The sequence below is a fragment of the Rhinatrema bivittatum genome, chromosome 8, assembly GCF_901001135.1.
Source record: "Rhinatrema bivittatum chromosome 8, aRhiBiv1.1, whole genome shotgun sequence".
Lineage (NCBI taxonomy): Eukaryota > Metazoa > Chordata > Amphibia > Gymnophiona > Rhinatrematidae > Rhinatrema > Rhinatrema bivittatum.
The window spans coordinates 265,874,230-265,900,993 of NC_042622.1; the positions used below are offsets into that span (position 1 = coordinate 265,874,230).

General features: G+C 47.8%; 1 protein-coding gene across 6 annotated transcripts in view; it reads right to left on the reverse strand.

Annotated features, from left to right (window-relative positions):
* LOC115098359 (excitatory amino acid transporter 1-like) overlaps window positions 1-10,620 on the reverse strand; it is a 142,571-nt gene extending 131,951 nt beyond the window's left edge. For 3 of the 6 annotated variants that reach the window (XR_003858476.1, XM_029614903.1, XM_029614909.1), the window contains exon 1: window positions 10,561-10,620. The gene's annotated coding sequence lies outside the window, so the exon portion shown is untranslated. Of the gene's footprint in view, window positions 1-10,331; window positions 10,352-10,560 lie in introns of those variants that run through there. The other 3 variants (XM_029614906.1, XM_029614905.1, XM_029614908.1) reach the window with 3 other exon arrangements.
* Window positions 10,621-26,764: the final 16,144 nt, after the last annotated feature.

Here is a 26,764-nt window from a genome sequence, read left to right on the forward strand (position 1 = left end):
ATTTGCACGCACATGTAAGTGCAGCCTCACTATTTTATAACATGAGCTCTTATGCACGTGTATGTTATGAAACGGCCAAGGCCCTGGGTGCGGGCTGACTTATGCCTGCAAATGGGCACCCAAGTTTGAAAGTTTGAAAGTTACTATCTTAGCATATAATGCACAGTTCTGCTACACCATACACTTATGAATATAGCATATAAAGACTATATCGTAAGAGCGATGGTGGTCCCGCTTCACAAGAGCAGGAGCAGAGAGGAGGCTGGAAACCACAGCCCGGTTAGCCTCACCTCGGCGGTGGGAAAATGAATGGAGACTCTGCTGAAGGAAAGGATAGAGAACTATCTACAGTCAGGAGGATTCCTGGACACGAGGCAACATGGATTCACCAGGGGGAAGGTCCTGGCAGACAAATCTAATTAACTTTTTTGATTGGGTGACTAGAGAATTGGCTTGAGGAAGAGCACTTGATGTTATTTACTTGGATTTTAGTAAAGCTTTTGATACGTTCCCCCATAGGGCACTCGTGAACAAAATGAGAAGCTTGGGAGTGGGTGCCAAGGTAGTGGCGTGGATTGCAAACTGGTTGACTGACAGGAGACAGCAGGTGATGGTAACTGGAACCTCATCTCAAGAAAGAAGGTGTTAAGCAGAGTAACACGGAGATTGATTTTGGGACCCAGTTCTGTTCAATATCTTTGTGAGCGATATTGCAGAAGGGATAGACGGTAAAGTTTGCCTATTTGCAGATGACACTAAGATCTGCAACAGAGTGGACACGCCTGAAGGAGTAGTGAGCATGAACAGTGATTTTAGAAAGCCTGGTCAAGGATTTGTCAGCTGGCATTCAATGCCAATAAGTGCAGAGTCCTGCATCTGGGGTGCAATAACCCAAAAGAACTGTCTGTGATGGAGGCGACGACTAATGTGCATGAACTGGGAAAGGGACCTTGGGGTGACAGTGTCTACCAATCTGAAGGAGGCGAGGCAATGTGACAAGGCAAGAGCTAAAGCCAGAAAAAAGATGTAGCAATGCCCTTGTACAGGTCCTTGGTGAAGCCTCACCTGGAGTACTGTGTTCAGTACTGGAGCCCATAACTCAAAGGAGATAGAGACAGGATGGAGGCGGTCCAGAGAAGGGTGACCAAAATGGTGTGGGGCAATATCGGAAGACTTGTGAGGAGAGAAGCTGAAGGATCTGAATAATGTACACCCTGGAAGAGAGGAGGTGCAGGGGAGATAAGATACAGACCTTCAGATACCTGAAAGGTGTTACTAGTTTGGTGGCTTGCAGGACGATCCCATGACTAGCACACTCACCCAGATTCCCCGGTCAGCCGCTCGGAACAAAGGCACCACTCCTCTGCCACGCAGCTAGACACCGCCGCTCCCTGCTCCACCTCAAGACACACTTAGGTGTGCATGCACGGGATTCGTCCTAGTTTAAAGGGCCCACGGTGGGAAAAGGCTTGCAGTGCCCAATGATGAGGTCAGATGCCAGGACCTATTTCATGTCAACCAATTTTAATCAAAGCAAAAGGAACATTTACAACATCACCTTCAGGCACTGTGTTTCTTAAGTACCTTGAATTCACATGTCAAAGATTTCCCCCTTTTTGCCCCTCAACCAGGACCTATTTAAAGGAGTTGCTCTCATTCCTCACCTCAGCAATAAATCTACTACCCCTAGGTAGTGTGAGTTGCTGCTTCAGGACTTCTCCATGTCTCCAGCCTTGCCTTGCCTTCATTACAGGTAGCTCAGCTATGAAGCAAGAACAGCTGTCTGTCTCTCTATTTCCTCAGAGCACAGTCTTCTGTCTCAATAATTAGCTCTTCAGGAGAAGAACTGATTGCAGAGCTGCCAGTTGCACTTCTCTCTTCCTGGCTCCTGACTCCTACTCCTTGCTGTCCCTGCCTCTCATATACAGACAGAGCCAGCCAAATTGCACCTTTTCTACCTTAAATGGTCTCCCAGCATTCCTTTGGCTTCCTCCTCTGCTGGCTATGTAGTGCTATTCTCTGGGCAGGCTAAACAATACAGCTCTTTTCCCAATTTGTTAACATTATGAATGCTGGATGCTGGTTCTTGCAAAACATTCATCATTCACAGGAGCGCGCACATGGGTTCTGATGTATTTTTATTTTCCTTCACCTTGGCTGTGGCGACTTGCAGACTCTTCAGGGTTTAAAATCCCTTTTTGACAGGTCCAAAACACATCACTCAGATCCAGGTGCAGCTAGGTCCACCTTGTAAGGCTCCAACACATAATAAGCTCATGGGGGCAGGAACCTGGATTACAGTGGCTTGCTACATTAATGTCAGGCATGTTTCAGGCAGAGGCCATGCACCTCTTGCCCTCACTGTTTCTGTTCTTTGACATGAATCAGGCATACATATTGTGGTGAGTCCCTACCTCCCACCTTAAGGGTGCTCCAGTTAGCAGTATATAGGAGAGCGAGATAGAGTCAAAAGAAGATTACATTTCTCGGATTACCTGCCTAGGACCTGGATTAATTGATAAGGCTGAGGTCCTTGTGTGTAGGGAGGACACAGATTCTAACCTCTTCCAGAGAAAGATGTGAGATTGGATGGGTTCTGGTCAGAAGAGGGCTTATCCCCAGCAGCAAAGGTTTATGAGATTTGGCCAGATCAGACTGAGGAGGCCTCAGAGGAGACGGAGCTAAAATGTCCTATACCCCCAGGAGGACATCAACATAAAAGCTGAATGAGGTCACAATATGGGGTGTCTTTTTGTGCTTAAGACCAGAGAACTGTTTTTGTTTTACTAAGATGAAGGATGCCTGGGGAAAAGGCTTTCGGGAGTTTGTAGAGTTGCTGCTAGATTTTATTTTTCATTCTTTCCTTTTCGAGCAAAGGCTGCGAGTTGGGGGCCTGGCCTTGCAAGCCGTACGCACGATTCGTGTGGAGCTCTGCCGAAGGTCAGGCCTTGACGATGTATGCAGATTATATGGATAGAAACAGAAGCTCTATTCAGCTGCAGGAGTCAAGACAGCGGAGTGGCAGCGGGGACTCTGCACCCCAGACTCACGGCACACAGAGCTAGCCTCACGCCACTCATCAGAGGCACCTCTCCCTCTCTCTCTCCTTCCCCCCAGTCATTGCCACTGCACCCACCTGGGCTCGAAAGTCAGAGCTGATCCTGTAGCGCAGCTACTTGGTGCTGTGTAGTCAATGTGCATGGCAATAATACAGTTGAGCCTTTTCACATAGTGTGGATGTATTAAAAAATGTAGATAGTCACAGTTCGTCATGGATCTGCCCTCTTCTCTTTTTTTTTTTTTTTGGCGTAGCTCTACGTCAACTTCTACATGCTAAAAGTCACCCTCAGACACAAACTAAGCACCAGAGATAAGAGTGAGGTAAAGAGTTATGAATGCTGGCAAACAATTTGCAGGGTTTTTTTTTTTTGCACTGTGACACATTGAGATATTAGCAAGGAAAATAAAATCTCGCAGACAGACAGACAGACAACGCGGCAGACCAGCTGGGCCATTTATTTATTTGTTTCATTTCTGTCATGCCATCCCAAGAGCACAAGGCGAGACACGTCAAATAAAATATGAACACGACAATTCTAAGAATCAGCCATCAAATAATTCTAAGAATCAACCATCAAAATGTAAGAACAGTAAAAAGCACAACACACAAAAAAACACAGCGCAGCAAAACGGCTTGAGGCTAGTATGGAATACCAACACAAATACCTCAAAAACCTGAAAAACCAGTGAGGAGCATGAAAAAAAAGCAATAATATAATAATATAAAAGATAGGTGGAGTCATTTTCAATAGGCTGCCTAAGTCGGCAAATACATGCATAAACAGGTGTTATAGCAGTGTTTGCAAACTGTGCACAGTTTATAAAATACTTCTGCTCCGAAAGTACGTGCTTATTTGTAATGCAGAAATCTGCAGATTTTCTCTACCCATTTTATAAAAGTTATGTGATATATTTTATGTGTTTAATGACTGTAACATGTGCATGTAATAGCCTTGAGCTATAAGCAGAGATATGCATTTTATAAAGAATGCACGTACTCCATTTATGAAAGTACTTGCTTGAACACGCAGGTGGAATAACCAGCTCACCAATGCCTTCATCAGTTCACCCCAGACATCTACCAGTTCACCCAGCGCTTCAGCCCGACCCTCTACCACATAACCCAGACCTCCCAAGTCAAATCTGCAGACCATAGGCAAGTGCAAATTCACTTCTACAATTTAATTTAACAGGAGTAAAAATGTACAGGCAAGGTTGGTAATGTACGCTGTTACAAAATAAGCACCTTTCTCCACAAACTTCTGAATCCTAACCTGGAACGATCCGAAGCTGCCCCTTGTGTTCTCTCTCACGTTTACACGTGACACTGCTAGGACTGCATACGTTGGGCTTTTGCAAAATGTTGCTTTTGCACATACAGTACATGCTACTTACGCACAGGAAGCCAAACCTTCAAGCATATTTGCCCTCATAAGTGAATGCAGAGATTTATCCTGGTATTTTATAAACCGTGCAGCCGAAGCACTTATTTTCTCTGCCTATTTTAAAAACATATGGGGCAGGTTTTAAAAGACCTACGCGCGTAAATTTTATAACATGCGCATGTTATAAAATCGGGCGTAGATTTGTGTGCACCGGGTTGCACGCACAAATCTACGCCCGCGCATAGGTATTAAAACCTGGCCCTTTGCGCATACATTTTAGGCATGTAAAAAATATAACATGAAAGCACAATAGCTCTGCTTTATTCACGGAAGAAGCTGTTTTATAACGTATGCACGTATTCTGTTTTGAAAATACTCAATGCGAGCCCTTGAACAAACCAGGTCTCTGATACCTCCGTCAATTCACCCAGTCCGCCTCCAGTTCACCCAGACCCTCCAGCACTTCACCCCAGACCCCCACCAGTTCACCCAGGCCTCACAACCCAAAAACCGCAGACAACAGACAAGTCCAATTTCGCCCGCGCTAGTCAATCAGCAGGTGGGAAAGCGTGAAATAAGTTTGATAAAACTATACGCGCATTTCTCTTATGAAACAGCATCTGCCGCGTGGACTACTTGGCCCTGCCTCAGCATGTCCCTCATATGTGCCAGTAAAACGTGTGCGCGAAACCAAAAACACGCATGTACTTTATTACATAGCACGCACGCAAATCCATGGACTTACGCGTGCATATTTTTTTTATTTTTTTTTATTTATATATTTTGGATGACTAGGCGCGTTTGTGTATTCATCATCAGTATTGATCAGAGGGGCAGGAGACAGTGGGTTTGGCTGGGTGGCGCGGCTCATACTTTGATTTGCCCAGCGCAGTGTGCGCAAGCTTTTTTGAGAGTAAGGCCACATCAGGCTGATCGTTTTTTGGTGCATGCTGATGGATTACCTTTGACGTGGTATCAGTTTGCCAGCATCATGCTGCCCCTTGTTATTGGCAGGCTGGGTTTGGATGTTAAGTCGTATAAAACACATTCCTTTGGAATAGGCATGGCTACTGGTGCAGCTGAGGCGGGGTCGTCTGAGGAAAAGATCAGACGTATTGGTCGATGGCAGTCTAAGGAGTTTGTTTTCTACATTTGAGAGAGGGACATAAGCCTTTTATGGAAAAGGGTTTTTGATATAAGAGTGGTTAATTTTGTTTGTCTCTTGCAGGGTCAGGGGTGGGTAGCATCGACCATGGGTGTGCCTGGCTCGTGGGCCACTCACTCATCCATTGGGCTCACGAGAGGGTTTTGGCAAGGCCTTACATAGCTCATCTAGGTCTCTCATCGCAAGGTAAACGAGTTTGCTGATTTGGACATTGCGGGATGCTTTTGAATCAGTTTCTGCCAATTACCAGGGATTTGCGGAAGAGGCGACGATGTCCAGCAGCCCTTGTGGTGCACTTGGAGGTAATGACGTGAGCACATGGTGCTGTCGGGAGTTAGTTGCAACGGCCCGGAAGGATTTTGCCTTTTTGATAAATATTACGCCGGGCACTTGTTTTGGGTGGTCGGACATAGTGCTGAGGTGGACGTTTAGAGATCAGCTTCTTTGGAAGCACGGGGTTAAAAAAGTCAATAAGCAAGTGGGGTCATGGATAGAGGGGCAAAGGGGTTTTGGTATTAGGTATGATTGGGCAGATGCATGCTCGGGTCTTGATTGGTCAGCTGGCATTCATTTGTCGGATGTGGGTATTGATTTATTTAACAACGTGCTTCAGGGCACATCTAACCCAGCCAGGTTTTCAGGATATCCACAATGAACATGCATGAGAGAGATTTGCCTACAATGGAAGCAGAGCATGCAAATCTCTCTCATTCACATTCACCGTGGATATCCTGAAAACCTGGCTGGGTTAGATGTGCCCTGAGGACCGGGTTGAGAAGCACTGACCTAGAGATAGACTGGGCAAACTGGTGGACTGTTCGGGGCACCGGCCGCGGCGGGCTCCCTGCTCTTACCGGCGTCGCGCCGGCACTCCCCTGGCTCCCGGTGTCCTGGTCTCGGTGGGGAGCAGCGGCGGACATGCTAACTCCCGTGCCGCCCTTCCCCCGCGGATGCAGTCCTCCAGCATGGCCCGGCCGGCTGCAGCTCCTCCTGCTGGTTGCCTTAGGCGCGCGCGCGCGTGCTTCCTCCTTCCCTTTAAAGGGACAGCAGCACGCGCTGCCCCAATCTTCCATTTCCGGTCTTGGGCTACATCTAGGCAAGGCCTGCCCTCAGACCTTGCCTTGGCTTCTCCTGACTCTCCTTCTGTTTGGTTTTCCCGGACTTCTGTCTTCTCGCCTGGATTCTCTGGATTCGGACCCCTGCCTGACCTTTTGGACCACGAGTATCGCCGCCTGGCCTGACCCTTGCCTGACCACTGGACCTCGAGTATTACCGCCTGCCCTGAGCTTTTGCCTGTCTACTGGACCCCAAGTATCACCACCTGCCCTGACCCTCGCCTGACCGCTGGATTACGAGCACCGCCGCCAGCCCTGACCTCTGCCTGGCTTCTGGACCGCGAGACTACCTGTACCTGAGACCCCCACCTAAGTCCAGCCAGCCCCGGCACCCAAGGGCTCGACCTGCGGGGAACGAGGGCTGGTAGTGGTGAAGGGTCCTCGGGGTCTCAGTCACTCTCAAGCCTCGCCAGCCGACGGAGGGCTCCTCCCCATAGGTGGCGTCAACTCCCCCTCGGCCCAAGGATCCACTGCCATAACATGGATTAAGTGGTCAAGGTTATTTCCTTCACGCGTGCAGGTTTTAAAATGTGCTCACTTGCACATGTAAAAGACAAAAAGTCACAAGGAAAGACACATAAATAACATTTCCTTGCGTAACTGCTTAAAATTGGGAGCACAGTGTGCTCAGCACACATACGCACGCTAGGCTTATTTTAAATTATACGCACAAACTCGCGTGGCAAGTTTAAACTTCAAGCGCCTGTGCGCTCGTGCCCACATAAGCGTGTAAGTGGGCACACGCGAGCTCGTTTTAAAGTTACCGTCCCTATGCGGGATGGTCCTGCTGCAGCAAATGCGCAGAAACCTCCAGCAGTTCGAGATAATGGCCTTTTCCTTATCTAACTCCCTTCTGATATCATTGATAAAGACTCTGAGAGCTGTCGCTCAACCAGACATCTGACTGAAACTGGTCCCGGCACTGACTGTCAACTAGTAGCCTCTGTTTAATTAATTTGCCAAAAAAAAACCCAGTGTATTTGACCCTGGACTATAGCTGTCCAGAATATCAGGACTTCTTGACTTCTTCAAATGTGGTCACCACCCTGCCTGTTATGTTATAAAGATAAAAGGAAAGGAAAATCCAAGCAGGTTCATACATGCAGTGCAGCCACCTCTGGGTTGGAATTAGCATGAATTGAATGTTAATTTCTGAACTTGGTTATCACTGTATAATGAACTGACATAAGGAGGGAAAATGGCAGAGAATCAGTGGCAAAGCCAGGGTCAGAGCTGAGACGCGGGGTACAGCTCTTCGGGTAGGGACATCGTAATCCTGTACACCAACAGCACTGTAGATCAGCTTTGTACAGGTGTCATGTTGCAACCTGATTAAACAGGCCACATACGTTTATAAAATTACTTTTATTTCAGTTTTTAAGTGGCACAGTGACCAGGGCTTTTCACAGAAATGCGTGGCACTGATGTTTGAGTTCCAGGATAGACTGGAGGCAAAATCAAAAGGATTGTGTTGGAATAGGCCGGGGGGAAACAAATAGGTTTTTAATTTATAGACCTCAAAGAAGAGAGAGAGAGAGAGAGAGTGCGCGTGTATCCTGGCCACATGAGGAGAGTTTATTCCAGAGGGTGGGGCCTAAATGGGGAGAGAGCTTGGAAATGAAACGTGGCTTTTCAATAGGAGGGGTCATTGGGTAGGAGAGGAGAAGAGAGTACGTGACTGGAAACAAGGGGAGAGATGATAGGAGCCACGGGAGAAGGGAGAGGGGATCAGGAATGCACTGATAGGTAAGGGTTAACAGCTTGAGTATTATTCAGCCTTTGATGGGAAGCCAAGGAGAGCAGGAAAGCAAGGGCGTGCCAGCAGGGCAGTGGGGTGGGAGCCGGCAGCCTGGAGATGGGGCCTGCTGCCCAGTTGTGCTGCCGAGTTGTGCAAGTGGGCGGAGGGAGGTTATCAGGCAAGCCAGCTGCAAGGGCTGTTACCCTAGTCCGGTCTGGGAAAGAAGCTGAAACGTATTGGGGGGGGGGTAGAGCTCTCAGCGGGGAGATAGCACTACACCTTTACTTTACCACGAATATGGAAATAAAAGTAAACAGAAAAAAAACCCCTAAAATATAGAAGGTGATTCCTCTTCATTGACAATCAGAATGCATTTCTTGATTAGCTTTTGGGAACGAATACTCCCTTCCTCGGGTCAGAATAGATTTTTTTTACTAATAATGAGCCATGTAGGAATAGGGTCACAGTCTCACTCCTGGAGAATTCAAACAGGCTGCTCCAGTCCGGGTTTTGCCCCTTTGCATGCATGGGTTTGCATTTCGGATTCTTCTCAGGAAACTCAGTGGGGGGAAGCCTGAACTACTAGTCCTTGCATGCAATGGGTCAAAAAGCAGGACTGAAAGAGCCTCTGGCAATGCTGTGTGAGAGTGAGGATCCCAGCGCTGGAGCTAGCTAACACCCTTTAGCATTCACATAACACAGCAACATACTAAACCATGGCAGATGAAGACTAAAATGGTCCATCCAGTCTGCCCAGCAAGGTCTTTACCTTAAAAAAAAAATCCAGAGGCCCCCAGCCCAGCTGTAAAAGCAGGTGATGGCCAGACCTCCCCCTCCTAACTTTATCTATTCATTCTTTCCCTTCAAGCCCCAGCTGTGTCTTTTAGCAGTTTTAAATACAATGGCCAAAAAAATCATTCATCAACTACTGACGCCACTGCCCAAAGGCAGAAATAAAGATTTTCAATACCTTTATCACATGAACAGCTGCAAGCTTGCGGAAGGGCTGGGAGGGGGGAGGAGAGGTGGATGTTTCCTTCCTGTGTGACTTCCCACAACAGCTTGAAAGAAATGCTTGTATCCAACCTATGGGCCTGATTTCCTCCCGCTTTTCCCCCATTCTGTGCCTATGGGACAAATGCTTAGTAAATGAGGCCCCATATTTGAATACCACACGTCTGCACGTGGACCTATATCACATATCTGCACCTGAACCTCCAAGCTCCGGCTTCCTGCTGCTACAGTATGACTTCCAGCAGTGCCACTCTTCAGCCTCCAAAGCACAGCGCAATACCTCAGCCAAAAAGATTTGGCCTCTCATTCTCCAAACCCAGCCGCAAGAGTCCCACGAAAAACCACAGCAATGCTCCCTTCCCCTCTCCGTTGGCATCTTGTAAAATGCGGTGGGGAACACAATTTGAAGGCAGAGTGGAAGCCTTGAGTACCTGTGCGTCACCGGGATTTCCAGTGAACATCTGTCAGATAGTCACAGTCCCCCATGCAGGCGTTTCTCTGTGCCCGCCACTGAAATCAGATGCAAGCTGGCAAGCTCGGCCAGTGAGCCCCTTGGGCTTTTCAGTACTACTGGCAGACATCAGAAATGCATACAGAGTTGGCTTATGCACTAAACCAGGGGGGCGTCCCAAAACCTATCCTGGGACCCCCACAGCCAGCATATGCAAATATAGCTCATGCATATTCATTGTGGATATCCTGAAAACCTGGGCAGGTTGCGAAAGCCCTGCACTAAACTGTCAAAGCCCGTCCCCGAAGAACCGCACAGCACAGTTTGCGTTAGCCGTACGGTTGCTTACAATCGTGGAGAGGCGGGATACAAAAAAAAAAAATGTCACTGAAGACTGAAATACCTGTGCGCTGCTGAGAAAGGCAGAGGGCCAGCAGCGAACCCCTGCATCCGCTGCCCGGGCTCCACCTGAGCAAGGCTCGCGCCCCCCCCCCCCCCAGGAGCTCCACGTGGAACCCGAGCTTCTCCCTCCGCCAGGCTGCAAGACCTCAGGCGTCCCTCGGACAGGGCTGCCCCCCTGGCAGGAGCCCCACTCCCACCCCCCAAAGAGGAAAGGGATGCTCGGCACTCACCGTGCACCCGAGCCGCGTCTGCGCGCCTGGAAGGATCCCGCGGAATAGGGAGAGGAGAAACCTGACGCCCTGCCCCTGTGGCGAGAGGGCGGCTCCTGCTTGGACCATTCCCCAAACCCTGCCAGAAAGTGGCGTGCTTAACCCTTTCCCCTCCCTTGTCTTCCCCACTGGAACTGGAGAGGAAGAATGCAAGGTTTTCTTCTGATTTAGAGAAATGAAGAAAAATGCCTCCTTTGTAAAAAGTGACGGTATTGTAAATTGTGTAAATAATGACACTGTCCAGCCTTTCCGTTACATGCCATGACTTTCTTTCTGTAACTTGTTGATAATTATTATACCTTCCTTCTCTCCAACAGTTCATTGTTATACCGTAAAGCGCTTCTTGCTGAATTATGTTTTATGTGAACCGATGAGATGTTCCCAACGTTCATCGGTATATAAAAACCTCTAAATAAATACATAAATAAATAAGACTCTTAGCTATTTTCTGTCCCCAGTTCACATATTAAACTAGAGATCCAGCTTTTTGATGCCCTGGTCTTGCCCCTCTCCTCAGCAGTCCCTTCTCTCCCCTGGATCTTGCCCCTCTCCTGAGCAGTCTCTGCTATGTTCTCTCGGCCTTGGCCGGCTCTTCGAGGCCTGCTTTCTCTCCCGGGCCCTTGCCTCTCTCCCAGGCAGTCTTTACTCGCCCTCTCTCCCGGTTCCTGTCTCTCTCCTGAGCAGTCTCTGGTTCCTCTGGGTCTTGCCCCTCTCCTAGGCCCTTTGCCTGCTTTCCCGGGGCTGTGCCTCTTGCCTCGCTCACCCCTTGGCACTCTGCTCTCCCTCTCCTGGGCAGTTCCTGGTCTCTCCAGGTCTCAGCCCTCCCCTGGGCAGTCTTTCTGCTCTCTCTCTCTCTCTCTCTCTGACCCTGTACCTTATCCTGCTCCTCTGCATCTCTTCTCTTACTGGGTTTTGCCCCTCTCTTCTGCACTCTCTGCTCTCCAGAGCCTCCTCCATCTCCTGCTCACTCTCCGCTCTCCATCAAGCCTGGCTGCCAGCATTTTATTTTGGGGGTGGGCAATAAGATACAGGCGAGGGCAGGGCACAGATTCAAAGTTAGGGACCTGGGGATCCTTCTGATGTGTAATCTTTAGCACATTTCTAATGTGTTTCATAGCAGGATGGTTCCTGGAGTCTGCATGCCATCATTACTGGAACATAATAATCTATTCGCAATCAAATCACAGGTTAGGACAATGCAGATCTGCACATTTAGCTAAATTTGGGGTTGTTGACTTCAGGGAGCTAGGGAAAGAGAGGAAGAAGCAAACGTTACACCAATATACAATCTTTTCCCCTCCACCCACAAAATAAAATGCAGAAGATCAATATAGACTATGCTAAATAGTGAGGGGAACAGAGGTAAATAGAGCAGGGCAGGACCGCACTAAGTTATCACACCTTGAATTTTTAAAAAGCATGTACACAGCGTGTACACCAGTAATTTACCTTTCCAAGAGTTGCATGATCCATTTTGTTATACTGCAAAACAAATGCTTCTTACCTCTGTTCCCTGTCTTTTTCTTCCTCTCACTGTGCCCTGTTTTCTTCCCTCTGGTTTCAGTTTGCCTGTCCCGTAAGTCCTTTTCCTGGTCCTCGTTTTTTGTTTCCTTTCCTTCAATATGTCTCTTCCTTTCTCCATTCTCTCCCAAGCCTCTCTCTCTTTCTCTCTGACACTTTTCACTGTCTTCCATATGACTTCTCGGTCTTTCCTGATTCTGCCTGTCTCTTCCCCCATAGCGTCTACCCTCCTCGCCATCTCTCTCTCAGTATCATCATTTTAAGCCTCCATTTCCCCTGTCACTTTGTCCCACTCCCACAGCCCTCCTCCTGCCTCTTCTCTCCAGCCATTAATAACCTCAGCTCTTCTCCACATACCTCAATTTCCTCTCTTTATTATTTTTTTATTTAGATTTATATTCCACTTTTTGCACTTTTTTCAGCGCTTCGCAGTGGATTACATTCAGGTACTGTAGGTATTTTCTCTCCCAACCCTCCATCTTCCCTTTTATCACTTTTCCCAGCCTTCTGTTTTCACCTCTGTCTCTCATCCCTGAGTGTGAGGATAAAAGAGAGCGTGTCGGCCAGTGAGCATGTGCGTGAGCAAGAATGAGTCAGTGAACGTATGTGAGCATGTATATGAGAGAGCCAGTGTGCATGTGTGTGAACAAGTGTGAGTGTGAGACACAGTAAGCATGTCTATGAGAGAGAGCATGTGAGCCAGTGAGCATTTGTGTGAGCAAGAATGAGTCAGTGAACGTATGTGAGCATGTATATGAGAGAGCCAGTGTGCATGTGTGTGAACAAGTGTGAGTGTGAGACACAGTAAGCATGTCTATGAGAGAGAGCATGTGAGCCAGTGAGCATTTGTGTGAGCAAGAATGAGTCAGTGACCATATGTGAGCATGTATATGAGAGAGAATGAATGAGCCAGTGAGCATGTGTGTGAAGAGAGCGTGAGTGTGAGACACAGTAAGCATGTCTATGAGAGAGAGCATGTGAGCCAGTGAGCATGTGTGTGAGCAAGAATGAGTCAGTGAACGTATGTGAGCATGTATATGAGAGAGCCAGTGAGCATGTGTGTGAACAAGAGTGTGAGTGTGAGACACAGTAAGCATGTCTATGAGAGAGAGCCATGTGAGCCAGTGAGCATGTGTATGAGCAAGAATGAGTCAGTGAGCATATGTGAGCATGTATATGAGAGAGCCAGTGAGCATGTGTGTGAACAAGAGTGTGAGTGTGAGACACAGTAAGCATGTCTATGAGAGAGAGCATGTGACACAGTAAGCATGTCTATGAGAGAGAGCATGTGAGCCAGTCAGCATGTGTGTGAGAGAGAATATAAGGGAATTTGTGTTTCAACCGTGACCTGAACCACGGAACGACTATAGAGAGGAGCCCCCGAGTCATACAGTGGAAGGCGAGCGCGTGCAAGCACGGGAGGAGCAGGAACAAAGCAGGAGTGGAGCTAAAGCAAAGAACTCGGAACAGGCACCGAGCAGGCTCAGCCCTCCCCTGGACCCACATGCACCAAGGAGACCCAGCAACGCAATGCTGGTCTCAGTAGTAGCCCTCCAGCCACTCGAAAGCCCTTTCGGACCTGCAGGAACCCACGGCCAGCCTCACTCGATCAACGCCGCACCAGCACAGTCAGGCCAGCCCCGGGCCTCTCGATAGCGGCGGGGGAAGTCGCCGCAGCCACGACTGCCTTCCTTCCAGCCCTGAACCGCCAGACTGACGCTGCCGACTCCCTTCTGTGTCCGGCGTCCTCCTAGGCGCCCGCGCATCTCTCTTCTTCATGTAAAGGGCCTGCAGCAGGAAAATGCCCGCGGCCCCTCCAGATGACATCATCACCTCAGCACTATATAAGGCTGGACCCTGCTTCCAGCTTTTTGCCTTGGCAATAGGTCTTCTCTCTCTCCAAAGGCGTGCATGTCCTGAGTTCCTGGCCTTCTCCCTTGTTCCTTGGATCACCTTGGCTTTCGACTTCGGACCGGATACTGACCACAAGATACGCCGCCTGCCTCGACCTTTGCCTGGGACCTGCAGTCGTACTCTGCTGCCCTGTTCCTGAACTTGGCCTGCTCTCCAGCACCTCCTCCTTCTCCTGGACTTCCATTGCTACGGAGATCCCAAGTAAGTCCAGCCGGCCCCAGCATCCGAGGGCTTGATCTAGGGGGGAACATGGGCTGGTAGTGGTGAAGCTCCAGCGGGGTCCCTGCTCCTCATCAGCCTCGCCTACTGACGGTGAGGACCTGGGGAGTTCCTCCCCACAGGTAGCGTCAACTCCACCTCAGTCCAAGGTCCACCAGCGCAACAATTTGCAATTTGTGCGCAATTTGCCAAAACAAATGCCCTGAGAAATTTTCCAAAAACTACAGAGTTTTGGTTCAATTGCAACAAACCGAACCAAAAAAAATCATCTCATTTGGATACATTTTCAGTTTTGGATCATCTGAATGCAAATCTCTACAACATACTGTGGTGGAGGGAGGAGATCTATTGAAGCAAAGACAGATGCCTTTGCTCAACCACAGAACTTTTCCAATCCCTATATAATTTTGATTCACAGTTTGTTTGTTTTTTGCTACAAAGCTGATATTTCTTAATGGAAAGAGTGATACCTTTTCATTGAACTAGCTTAGTATATGTTTGTGACTGCCTTTTGAGTGCTGCACTCTCTTCAGATCAGAACTTGTATTGCAGTCTAATAAAAAGGTTTCAGCTTCAACCTTTTTTTTGTTGATTTTTTATAGATGTGCACTTGTTTATGATGAGTGCCAAAAATACAATCAATCCATTTTTTGATACATTCTGAATGGAATAGTCTCCTATGAAAATACCTCAACATTTTCAGGTATTTTCATATTTGTGGCATTTAAATTAAAAAAGAACAAGCCTCCAGCAGCCTTGGCTGGGCCTCCCCAACCAAAAAGCTGCCCAGTACCAAGATCTAGTCCTGGGCTGAGCCCGGCCTCAAAGCCTAGCACTGGGATGGGCCCAGCGCTGATGCCTAGTCCCAAGGCATCGCTCCTGCCTGAATCCCTTTAAAAATGTCACCATCTCCCTGAAGGACGGCACTGATATGACATCACTTTGGTGTCTTCCATATATTTCTACAGCCGTACATCAAAATGGTGCCATCTACTCTTGAGGAAGGTGGCAAATTGACATCACTTTGGTGCTGTCCTCCAGATGGATGGCACCATTTTTTTTTTTTAATTTAATTTATAATTTTTATAGTAATCCTTGAAAAAGATAACAAGCCTAAGGCTTATACATCAACAGACATCAAGGATGACATTTAAATACTATAAACTATTTCCCCTTAACCCCCCCCCCCCCCCCTCGTGCTGTATTTCCGAGCATCGGGTTATACAAATGATTGTAAATAACAACATATACAGGAGTTCACTCTTGATAACACATTAAAGACTCGAGATATGTGTATGAAGAGGACCAGCAATTGTGTCTGTGTTAACGTCCTGGGTAGCTAATCATAGAGGTGCTATATGTGGGGTGTGCCTGTCTCCAGGTCAGATAAGGTGCCCAGACTAGATGGAACTTGCCCCATCCGATGGTGTTTGGCTGCTGTTATTTTATACATTGTGCATATTTTGTCTAATTGCTTCAAAACTTCTTAGGTGGTGGGGGCCTATGGGTCTTTTCCAGGAGGTAGCCATCTCCATTCTCATTGCAATACAACAATGTTGAATAAAAATTTGAGTGGGAGGAGGGAGAGCCTCATCTTGCAAGTGGAGGAGTGCATGTGTTATAGCTCATTGGATGGGTATTTTTCGAATTTCTGAAAGAAGAATGGCTAATTCCTGCCAGGTACTTTGGGTATGTTTGCAGTCCCACCACATATGCCGAAAGGAACCTGGGAATAAGCAACTACGCCAGCACATCCCACTGAGCTTCAGACTGAACTTGCTTAGGCGGATGGGGTGCTAGATATCTTCTAAAAAGTACTTTATAGCTATGCTCCATTATGGAGGAGGAGACTGAGACGGACTTGGTCTTCAAGAATATTAGGGACCATTGTTCTTCAGGGAGTGATATACCTAAATCCCTTTCCCAAGCAGTGATATGAGAGGGTTTGTTCTTTTCCCGGGTATTTCACAATTTATTCATTTTTTGATAGCAGACCCTTTACCTAGTGAGGTTAAGAGCAATATCCCTCAACAAGGGATCTCTTAGGGGCCAGCTGGGATTGCTTCTGCAATGAAGCTAGGAAGTGGGCAATCTGAAGGTAAGATAAGAATTCAGAATGTGGCATATCGTGGGTGACCTGCATATCAGCAAAATAGATTATTTTATCATTGAAAGGAAATGCTTTCCATTCAGAAAAACATAGGGTATGCATGCTTGGGGTGAAAGTAGTATTGTGAAAGAGAAAGGATGAGTAAAAATAGGAAGCAGGGTCTACCAATTTGTGCTTCCAGGCAGACCAAGCATTCAATGTGTGCCTAGTAGTAGGGGCCATGTTAGGACAGGGTCGCTAAATATGCCTAGGCTGCCAGACCAAAGCTTGCAATGGCATGTCTCCTGCCCAGATCTGTTCGATTTGAACCCAATGTCTTACAGTTGGATTATGATGCCAGTCAATGATAGGGCACAGCTGCGATGCTGCATAGTACCAGGGCAAATTAGGTAGGCCCAATCCCCCATCAATCTTGGACTGAAATAGTACAGACCTGGCCACCCTAGGGGGGGGGGGCGATGTCACCAGATAAAGCACAGCAATTTCTTCTGCCACCTTTTGAGAGTTGTGCAAGTCAGTGGAATTGGGAGGGTTTGAAATAGGTATAACAGTCTCAGCAGGATATTCATCATCTTAGCAACGGCGATCCTGCCGATCCAGGAAATGGTAAGGCGATTCCATCGGTCCATGTCCCGCTCAATCGTCTGAAACAAAGGGAAATAATTCAGGTGGAAAAGGTCAGATATATGTTTACCCAGATTTACCCCTAAATATTTAATCTTGGACTGGGCCCATTTAAATGGATGGTTGGATTTCAAATACATTATAGTTGGGGAATCACACGAGACATTTAGTATTTCTGACTTTTCCCAATTAATTTTAAAGCCGGAAACTGCATGGCCCTCAGCAACGAGTGAGGATTGCTGACTGTAAACAGGATATTATCTGCGAACAGAGAGAGCTTATAGGTCTCTGTCCCTAAGGTAAAGCCTTCAATGAGAGCATTATTACAGATGGAAATGGCCAGGGGTTCTAAAAATATGGCAAATAGAATGGGTGAGAGAGGGCAACCTTGTCTGGTGCCCCATTGTATATTGAAAGTATCTGAGTATCCCCCATTTATTTTCAGACAAGCTTTGGGTTACTATAGAGGGCCTGGATCCAATTATAAAAAGAATGACCAAAGTTCATAACCTTCAGAGTTTCAAAGAGGAAAGGCCAGTGCACCATATCGAAGGCCTTTTCTGCGTCAATAGCAAGAAGGTAGTTGTTGGTTATGCACCCCCCCAAATTATATTTATGATTTTCCGACATTGTCGCTGGCCTTCCTGCCTGTATGAAACCAGCTTAGTCTGGGTGAATAATATGGGCAATGAACTCATTTAACCGGTCAGCTAGAATTTTGGCCAGTAGCTTCAAATCAAGATTAATCAGGGATATCGGTCAGTACGAACCACATAGTGTGGGGTCATGACCTGGCTTGGCTATGATTGTAATACCTGCAATGTTAGAATCTTGTAATAAAGAGCCACCCAACCGTAGGTGATTAAATAACTTTTGCAGATGTGTAACCAATTGAGGGGCAAAGGACTTATAACATTTTGCAGTAAGTCCATCCGGGCCAGGAGCCTTTCCCACTTTAAGACCCTTAATAGCTAGTAACAGCTCTGAGGAAGAGATATCAGCATTGAGGAGTTCCCTTATCTCCATAGTGAAATGAGGAAGCAATATGCAGCTCAAGTATGATTGTATTGCCTCTGGGGTGACCTGGGATTCAGCAGGATATAGGGTTTGATAAAATTTAAGGAACTGCTGTCTAATCTCTGACGTGGTTGATAATAGCTGGCCAGATTCATTTTTAATTTATAAGATATAATTTGAAAGGTAATTTTTTTCAGCTTATTAGCCAGCAATTTCCCTGCCTTTTCACCTCCTTCAAAATGCTCTTGTTGAGATAGTTCCATGGAATGAGCTATGCTCTCTGCCTCCAATCTATGGAGATCCTCTCTGGCTTTGTTGAGTTGGATCAATATGAATGGGGACCCACTTTGAATATGTTGCTTTGAGAGAAGGCGTATCTCATCTCGCAACTGTGAACTTGCCTCGTTCTTACGTTTCCACTACAGGGAAATCGACCGAGCTGGCATTGGTACTGAAAAAAATCTTTGATAGTTTGGGAAATATCTTGTGTATAGGATGAATCACTCAATATGGAATCGTTAAGTCTTCAAAACCGCCTTCCTCCATTATCCCCTTGTGTAATAAGATCTAAATAAATAGGGGCATGATCTGACCAGGAGATAATGCCCACCTTGGGTTTCTGAATTTGTTTATAAAGTGATTTAGCCACCAATATATAATCGATTCTGGAATAAGAATTGTGAGGCTTGGAATAATAACTATAGGATCGGGAGTGTGGGTATCGGAGTCTCCAAGGGTCTACGAGTTGCAAATCGTTCATGAGATCTTTGAGGACCCTGCTGTGTAATTTTGCAACCTGCGCATGCCCCTTGGAGGTATCCATTCCAAATAGTGAGAAATTGCTATGTTGAAGTCACCCCCCAGAATTAACAAGCCTTCGCTGTGTTGTAGTAAAATTTGGTGGAGTTCCTGAAAGAAAACAGCCTGATCTCTATTAGGAGTGTAAATGTTTACTAGGGTATAGAGAACTCCATTGACTTTAATTTGAAGCAATAGATACTGGCCCTTGGGGTCTGAAAGACAAAAGGAGCATTCAGATATCAAATTATGCAAAAATAGTATGCCGACCCCAGTTTATTTCGCAAATTTATTGTTGGGGTGAGCTCATAAGGTGTTCAAATCTCTTAGGTAAATGGGTCTCTTGGATAAATACAATTTCGGGCAGATTTATATCAAGTTCCCTGAACAGTAGGCTCCTCTTTTGGGGTGAGTTTAACCCCTTAACATTTATAGATGTGATACATATTTTAGCCATTTGTGTGATCCATGGGTATAAGTTAAAGTAAATGAACTCAACCCCTGTTCGAATATGGGTAGTATATTCCACCAGCAGATGGTAGCAACAACAATAGGTAACTTAGTATAGAGTAAGAACCAGGGTAGTTAGTATATACTAATAAGGATGAGGTAACTCCTGCAATACTTAGAGAAATATTTGTGAGAAATACAATATAAAACCAATAAACAGCATTAAACCCCTGAAGGCGTGTTTTGTCCCCAATCAACTGACTTTTGCCTGCCTTTCCCTCCCTGCAGGCGTCATACTCTCCCAATCTGGGGGGCATTAACATTGTAGATGGGGACGAGATCCCCCCACCACCTACTTATAACGTTAGCATAAGAACCATAAAATGTTATAAGAAACCTCCTATAGTAGAGAGCCACGGGCTATAATCCCCATATTGAAGTCAAAGTAGCAGGATTTCGGTCTATACGCGGATGATTTGGGTCAGAACAGTGCTGTACTGATTCACTCGCAGTCCTTCACAGCAAGATGTTCAGGTTGAGGCTTGACTATGCTGGGATACGCCCGAATTCCTTCGCAGCCTGCTGTTCCTTTTACCAGCTCTCTGCCAAGCTGGGGTAGGGAGGCTGGCAGGTGATGATTTGGACGGACTGGCGTGGATCATTGTGCTGGTGAAGCCACGTGGTGAAAGAATGGAGAGAGCCTCAGTCGGCGAGCATATTTTGTGGGAGACACCTTCCTGGGAGAAGGAGAGTCCAAAAGGATGCAACCAGCGGTATTTAATATGATCCTTTCTATGAAATAAAGTGATTTCCCGAAGTGAGTAGCGCGGTTCTGCAACATGGCTTGCGATGGATCCGCATATATAGAAATGGTTGCGTGTCCTGGCCGTGTTGGTGCTGCGGCCGTCCCTGCTCACCTTTGCGCTGCCCTCCACCAGTTCCGGCCTTGACGCAGGCACTAGCTCCCAACGTCCCCGGCACTCTCCCCAGGCGTCCTCGGCCTCTTCCACGCCACAGGACTCTCAACGGAGCTCCCGTCTTCCTTCTCCTCGGCCCCACCCCTATGTTTAAGCATCTCAGGCCTGGCAATCCAATCTGGTATGCAGGTCATCTCTTCTGTGGCCCATCGTGGTCATTTCCTCCTTAAGCCCCTCCATGTGCGAAATCACCTCCCGATGGTAAGTTCTGATGTCAGCCCGCAAACTCGCCAACCCCTCCCTGAACTCAGCCCCTCATTGGGGCGCTCCGAACCTGGCTGATTAAAGAGCTCTGGGGGGGAGCGGCGTCTGTGTTGGTAAATGGAGGAAGAGAGTCGGCGCCATGTTGAGCATCGCCCGAGCCTGCCTCTCGCTGCTCCGCCTCAGGCGAGCCGTCCTTGTTGTACGAAAAGCGCTGGAAATCCATATTTTTCTTTTTCTATGCCACGGCAGTGCGTTGAGGGACGGCCTGCGGTGAGTATTTCATAGAAGCGGAGGGGTGGTTTATTCGGATGTGGGTCGATTAATCTCGGCGGTGGCGGGAGCTCTTAGATTAGGCCGCTGTCCCCATCCGTGAAGTCACTTCCCCCCCCCCAGATGGCCACCTTTTTTTTTTTTAATGTGCTAACTAATGTGGCTCTGATTTGAACTTTACTCTGATGGAATATTCTCCTGAGCCCCTGAGGCAGGCGGTGATCCCCCCAAAACGCCTGCAGTATCGGGCACGGAAGAAATGCGCGGTTCGAACAGCGCATGAGTAAATCGCCAAGGCTGCCACTCTTCAGTGCGTTTAAAAGTCGCAATTTATCCGCACTTCTTTAGCAAACGAGAGAGAGGATGTACGGCACTTTTGGAAGTTAAAAATTTTGGATATCCGTTTCAGCATTGTAAGAAGTGTTTCAACGTAGTCTAAGGAACGCGTTCCTGATATCACATGGGACATTTTTTAACAAGATAAAAAAGGGAATGGAGCAGAGGGAAGGAGTAGCCTAGTGGTTAACACAACAGGCTAGGTACTATGAGATCTGGGTTCAAGTCCCTCTGGCACTCCTTGGATAAGTCAGGTACAAACTTACAGGCCAATACAGTAAAAGTTGCAGGAGAGCAGGCAAACACCCACTCTCCCAGCATGCACACAGGCCACTCTCCTATGCATGCAATTCACTAAATTAATTTATTTAAATTAGGGCCCATGGCAAAAAGAGGCACTAGGGACACTAGCGCCTCTTTTTGGGCAGGAGCGGCGGCTGTCAGCGGGTTTGACAGCCGACGCTCGATTTTGCCGGCGTCGGTTCTCGAGCCCGCTGACAGCCACGGGTTCGGAAACCGGACGCCGGCAAAATTGAGCGTCCGGTTTTCAACCGGCGAGCCGCGGCCCATTTCAAAATTTTTTTTTAAATTTTTTACTTTTTTTTTTAACTCTGCCATGATATTAAGTCGGAGGGTGCACAGAAAAGCAGTTTCCAGAAAAGCAGAGCCCAGCTGAATGTCGACCTAAAGTGATTTTATTTACTTATTTTATTTTTTTATTTAATTGCTTTTAGATACCGACATTCGATCGAGCTATCACATCGGTTTACATGTAACTAAACAAATAAGACCAGAACTGCTTATTTTACGTTGTAACAAGGTAACATGGAAAATATTTTTACATTGTAACAGGGTAACGTGGAAACAATGTTAACTTGTATAAAATAAACAACGTAACTTGTTTAAAATAAACATTGTAACATCTTGTGCTGGGTATTTAGAACAAATAACATTGTAGCTCTGGAGGGGTTTGGGAGGGATACGGTGGCGGGGACTTGGTTAGGGACTTTACTAGATGTCACCATGTATTAATGGCCGCAGCTACCTCCCTCCCTCCCCAGGGGCTCTGAATGCTGATTCCGCAACAGCCCCAGGGGGAGCCGAGTCCTGGTCCGGAAATCAAACCCGTGCCCTCTGCATGGCCGTGTGCAGCCCTTGCCACTAAGCAGAATCAATTTAAATTGATTCTGCTTAGTGGCAGAAAATTTTTTTCTTTTGTATTTTAATTTCATGGCAACATAAAACATGATGGCAGATAAACACCACAAGGCCCATTAAGAGGCAGGGCCTCGAGGTGTTTTACGTTTTGGAAGAATGGCTTATCAGTTCTGAAAGACGGCAGTGACAATGGCTCAGGGACAGAGCTGGGATTAGACGTGAGGCACAGGGAGATAAAGGGCTCGGTTTTCAAAAGTGTAGTCGGGCATTGTGCACCTAAAATAAGAAGTCACATGTACAGATTGGCTGAATGTGCGTTAAGTGCATTTTTTCAGCTTCCTAAAACTATGCACGTAAATCCGTCATGTGCACAAACCTGGCCACATAAAAAGGGGGCGCACCGGTAGGCATGCATTAGATGCCTTATTACATTTTCAGCAGGGACCAGGGCGGGTGACATGCCACCTGCTTCTCTTCAACGTTCATGCATCCATTTAGCTTCATAAGAACTTCATTTTTCAAATTCAGTTGATGCTGGTTCCTTGTGTTGGAAAATCACCTTGCTTTGTCTGTTGGCGTTAAAAGCAGGCGTGTCCAGCCTTGCACTTAGGCGTTCTGTTTGAAATCGAGCCCGAAGTGACTTGTCCCAAGGTTACAGACAGAAAGTCCATGGCAGAGCCGGGGGGAGGGGATTAGAACTGCAGCACCGAAAGACAAAGCGACTTCTCCAAGGTCCCGAGGAGTTAAAGGGTAGCAGATGTGATCTGAACTTGCATCTCAGGTGTTCTCCCTCACTCACCTTTGTTTTTTTTTTTCCTGCTCTCACAGTGCCACCATCAGATTCATTTTTCCACCTCCACTTATGGAGGGTCATGGCTGGGCAGGCCGGGTAAAAGTACTACCCCCAGCAGGGGCAGCTCAGGGCTCCGGAGCAGAGCAGGGCAGAAATCTCCTGCCTGACAAGTCACCTCTCCTTTGGGTTCAGCCCTCAGGACCTTGAGGCGGGCAGGACTTAGCTAGCGGAGCACCTGGAGCAGAGGTTCGGGCAGAAAATGGAGCAGGCTTTGGCCAGGGCTGGCAGAGTTCAAGAAGAGACAAAAAAAACAAGCCATGGTTAAGGCTGGCAGAGTACAGGCAACGTCGAAGATCAGACCAGATCGGGTAGCAGGAGTCAAGCTGGACACAGAGGAAGCAAGGCAGGCAGGAGCAGTAAGGGCAAGGTTTGGAATACTCTGGCAGGAACAAGGGCAAAACTGAAACAGGGGTACAAGGTATGGTACACAGGCTAGATAGGCCACTGGGAGGCCTGGACAGGACAAGAACAATACAGGGAACACAGAGACAGGTCAAAGGAAAGGAATACGCAGTCAAGGAGGTCCATCAGGAGGCCTGGACAAGGCACGGCACAAGCTAGGCCGCCCAGAGACCTAGACAGGACACAGGGAGCAGGTGAGCCGTTGGCAGGCTCACGCAGGACAGGAACACAGACAAGGCAAGGTTTACACCTAAACAGGAGGGCCACTGGGAGGCCCCACAGGAACCAAGGAAACAGACAATGAACCCAAAAAGCAGAAACTAGACAAAAAAGCAAGAAATGGCAAGGCATGGTTGAAGGCCACTAAGGGCCACACAGAAACAAGACAAGGCACAAGGTTGGCCAAAGCAAAGGAGCCAAGGTGACTCGATGATGAGGCATCAAGCAAACTGTGAGGAAGGTTTTTATAGGGCTGGCCTTGCTGCGTCATGCAGCCTTCAAGGCGGAGGCTAGAGCAGGATTGAGAGCGGCCCACTGAGGGCCCCTGCTGGCAGGGGGACCACCTAGCAGCATCGTGACACAGAGTGTTTTTGTTCTTGTAATCTTGGTAGTCTATTGAGACTCAAAGGACCAGAATGCACTGAGAAAGGCCTTGGAAAACTCGGGATTGTAACATGATGTCATCATGACTTATTATTTAGCTCTGCGGGCTAAATGCCAACATTTAAACGTTTCCATCACTTATCCAGCTAAATTTTATCTGGGCAACTCGTTATCCTGCTAAAATTTAGTGGGATACTGTAGGGGCTACATTTTAACTGACTATTCATGTTACGATCCTGCTCGTGGACTCCGTCCCACGAGCAGGCCCTCACCTACCGCCGGCATGCATCTTCGCGGCCTAGTGCCACCCCCGGGACACCCTCACCTTTGCAACAGGGAGCCGCCACCGTTGTCTTCCTCATCACGGCCTAGTGCCGCTGTCGGGATGTCCTCTTCCATGGCCCGGAGGCCACCGCCAGGGTTCCTCTTCGCGGCCTGTGCTGCCATCGGGATGCCTCTCTGCTCTTGCCACTGCTCCAGTGCAAGGGAGCCACCACTGCTGACGCCATGCTGTGGCGCAGAGGCCGCCCCCCAACGCATCTGCCTGCTCCTTCATCTTTGCAGCAGGGACGTCAGTGCTGCCTCACTCCCCGGGTCCTTCTCTAGGCGTGCAGCTGCACCTCTTCAACTAATTTAAAGGGCCAGCGGCAGGAAAAACCCTCGGCCCCACAGGAAGCCAGCCTCAGTCAAATTCCTGCTTCAGCCCTATATAAGGGCTCAGTTCCTGTTCCTCAGGGCCTTCGGATCCAGAATCCACAGTTGTCTCTGCTCCTCTTCAGGTCTTCACTTGTCTAGATGGCTCTTCATTCCATGTTCTTGGTGTTCCTGGTCTCCTCGTCCTGATGTTTATGGTCTTGTCCTTCATCGGAGCTCCTTCATTGCCTGTTCCATGCCCTGATGTTCCAGATGTTCTGATGTTCCATGCTCCTGATGTCTTCATCTTCACCTCTGCAACCAGTTCCCAGATTCCTTGCATCCACCTTTCCTGGCGTGCCACCGTCGTGGTCCATGACCAGCCCATGGGGGGCTGTGTAGGGTGCTTCGTGGCACAAGGCCTGTCTTCATGCCTGCAGCACAAGTCTCTGGAAGGCCATTGTTTTTAAAGTCTGTCTTGAATCCTGAGTCTTGAGCCTTGTCCCGGTCTTTGGAGTTCCTTGTGCCTGCTTCCGTCCATGCCCAAGACTCTGCCAGAACCTGCTCCACTCCAGCGTAGTCTGTGACCAGCCACAGGCGGCCGTGTAGGGTGCACCCCAGTGCAGGCCTCTGCTGAATCTTCGACATGTTCCAGTCTCAAGTTCCACTTCTTCGCCTGGAGTCTGCTTCACATTCAGCGTGGTCCGCGACCAGCCATGAGCAGCTGTGTAGGGCGCACTGCGATGCATTACTCACCTAGTACTTTCACCTGAGTCCTGAATCCTTGCCTGAGACCTCCAAGTAGCCTGAATCCTTGTCCGAGTCTTCTCAGTAACCAGAATCCTTGTCCGAGGCTTCTGAGTATCCTGAGTCTTCATCTTAGTCTTCTGAGTAACTTGAGTCTTCATCCGAGTCTTCCAAATTCCTGAGTTCCTGTCTTGTCTTGTTCCTGCCCTCAGCCTCCATCTGGCCTCATGCATTTGTCTTTCCCAAGCGGCGGGTCCAGAAGGGCTACTGAGTGGCCGAAGGGCTACTCTTGTGACCAGCATTGCATTGATGGGTCCCACTGGTGCGTGTAGGTCCAGTGGAGGGCTGACCCTGCCTTGTTCCTGCTCTGAAGTTCCTTACCTTAGTTCCAGTCCTGCTTCATTCCTGCTCCGAAGTTCCTTGCCTTAGTTCCAGTCCTGCTTTGTTCCTGCTCCGCCTGTGCTTGCATGCTCTCACCTCCCACGGTGTGAATTGGGGTTCCTTCCTGAGTCGTGCCATGGTCCAGGGGCTCACGCGCTCCCATGAGCAAGCGACCGCACCTCCATGTTCACACCAGCCAAAGGCCGTGCTCGCAACCATTCAGAGTTAGCCTGACTACCTCTGGTCATGCCGTAGAGCAGTCCTACAGTGAGCCGGATATAATGATCCGGCTATCTATAAAGTAGTCAGTTCTGTTCAACGGTATGGTTGCGCCATTGAATATCCTGCCAAAGTTAGCCAGATAAGTTTATCCTGCTATCTTTGCTGGCCAGGTAGCAGCTGAAAATGGACCCCACTTTCTCGCTATCCTATTGTCCCTACATCATAGAGCCTCATATATGATTTCCAGTATATTCTCTTTTAAACCCTCCTATCTCACCCTCTCCCTAATTTATGACAATGGAAGACTCTTGTGGTCAATGTGCAACCTCTTCCAAGTCTCACTTAGTGCTGTTCCTAAGTCAGGGTTTGCTTCTGTAGTAGCTGGTTTTCTCTTCCCATAATCACAACCCAGGAACAGGAACCTGAATTTGGTTGTAAACCCCAGGCTTCTGCAGAGCCAGAGAGACATGGCTCATTCACAAAACTTTCTAATTGGAACCATTTATCTTTCACATGTCTGCAGTCTGAGATATCAATGTCTCCTGCTAGTCCTGATCTACAACAATCCAATATTGTACCCAGTCCCATATCATCTGGGAATGTTCCCTTTTAATCTGTAATTCATTGATTTGCCTTCATCTTTGTTCATGCTATGTCTCTTTCAATATTTCTGATGTCTCAACATTTTGCTGGAGTATTTATCATATTCATAAGTACATAGAACAT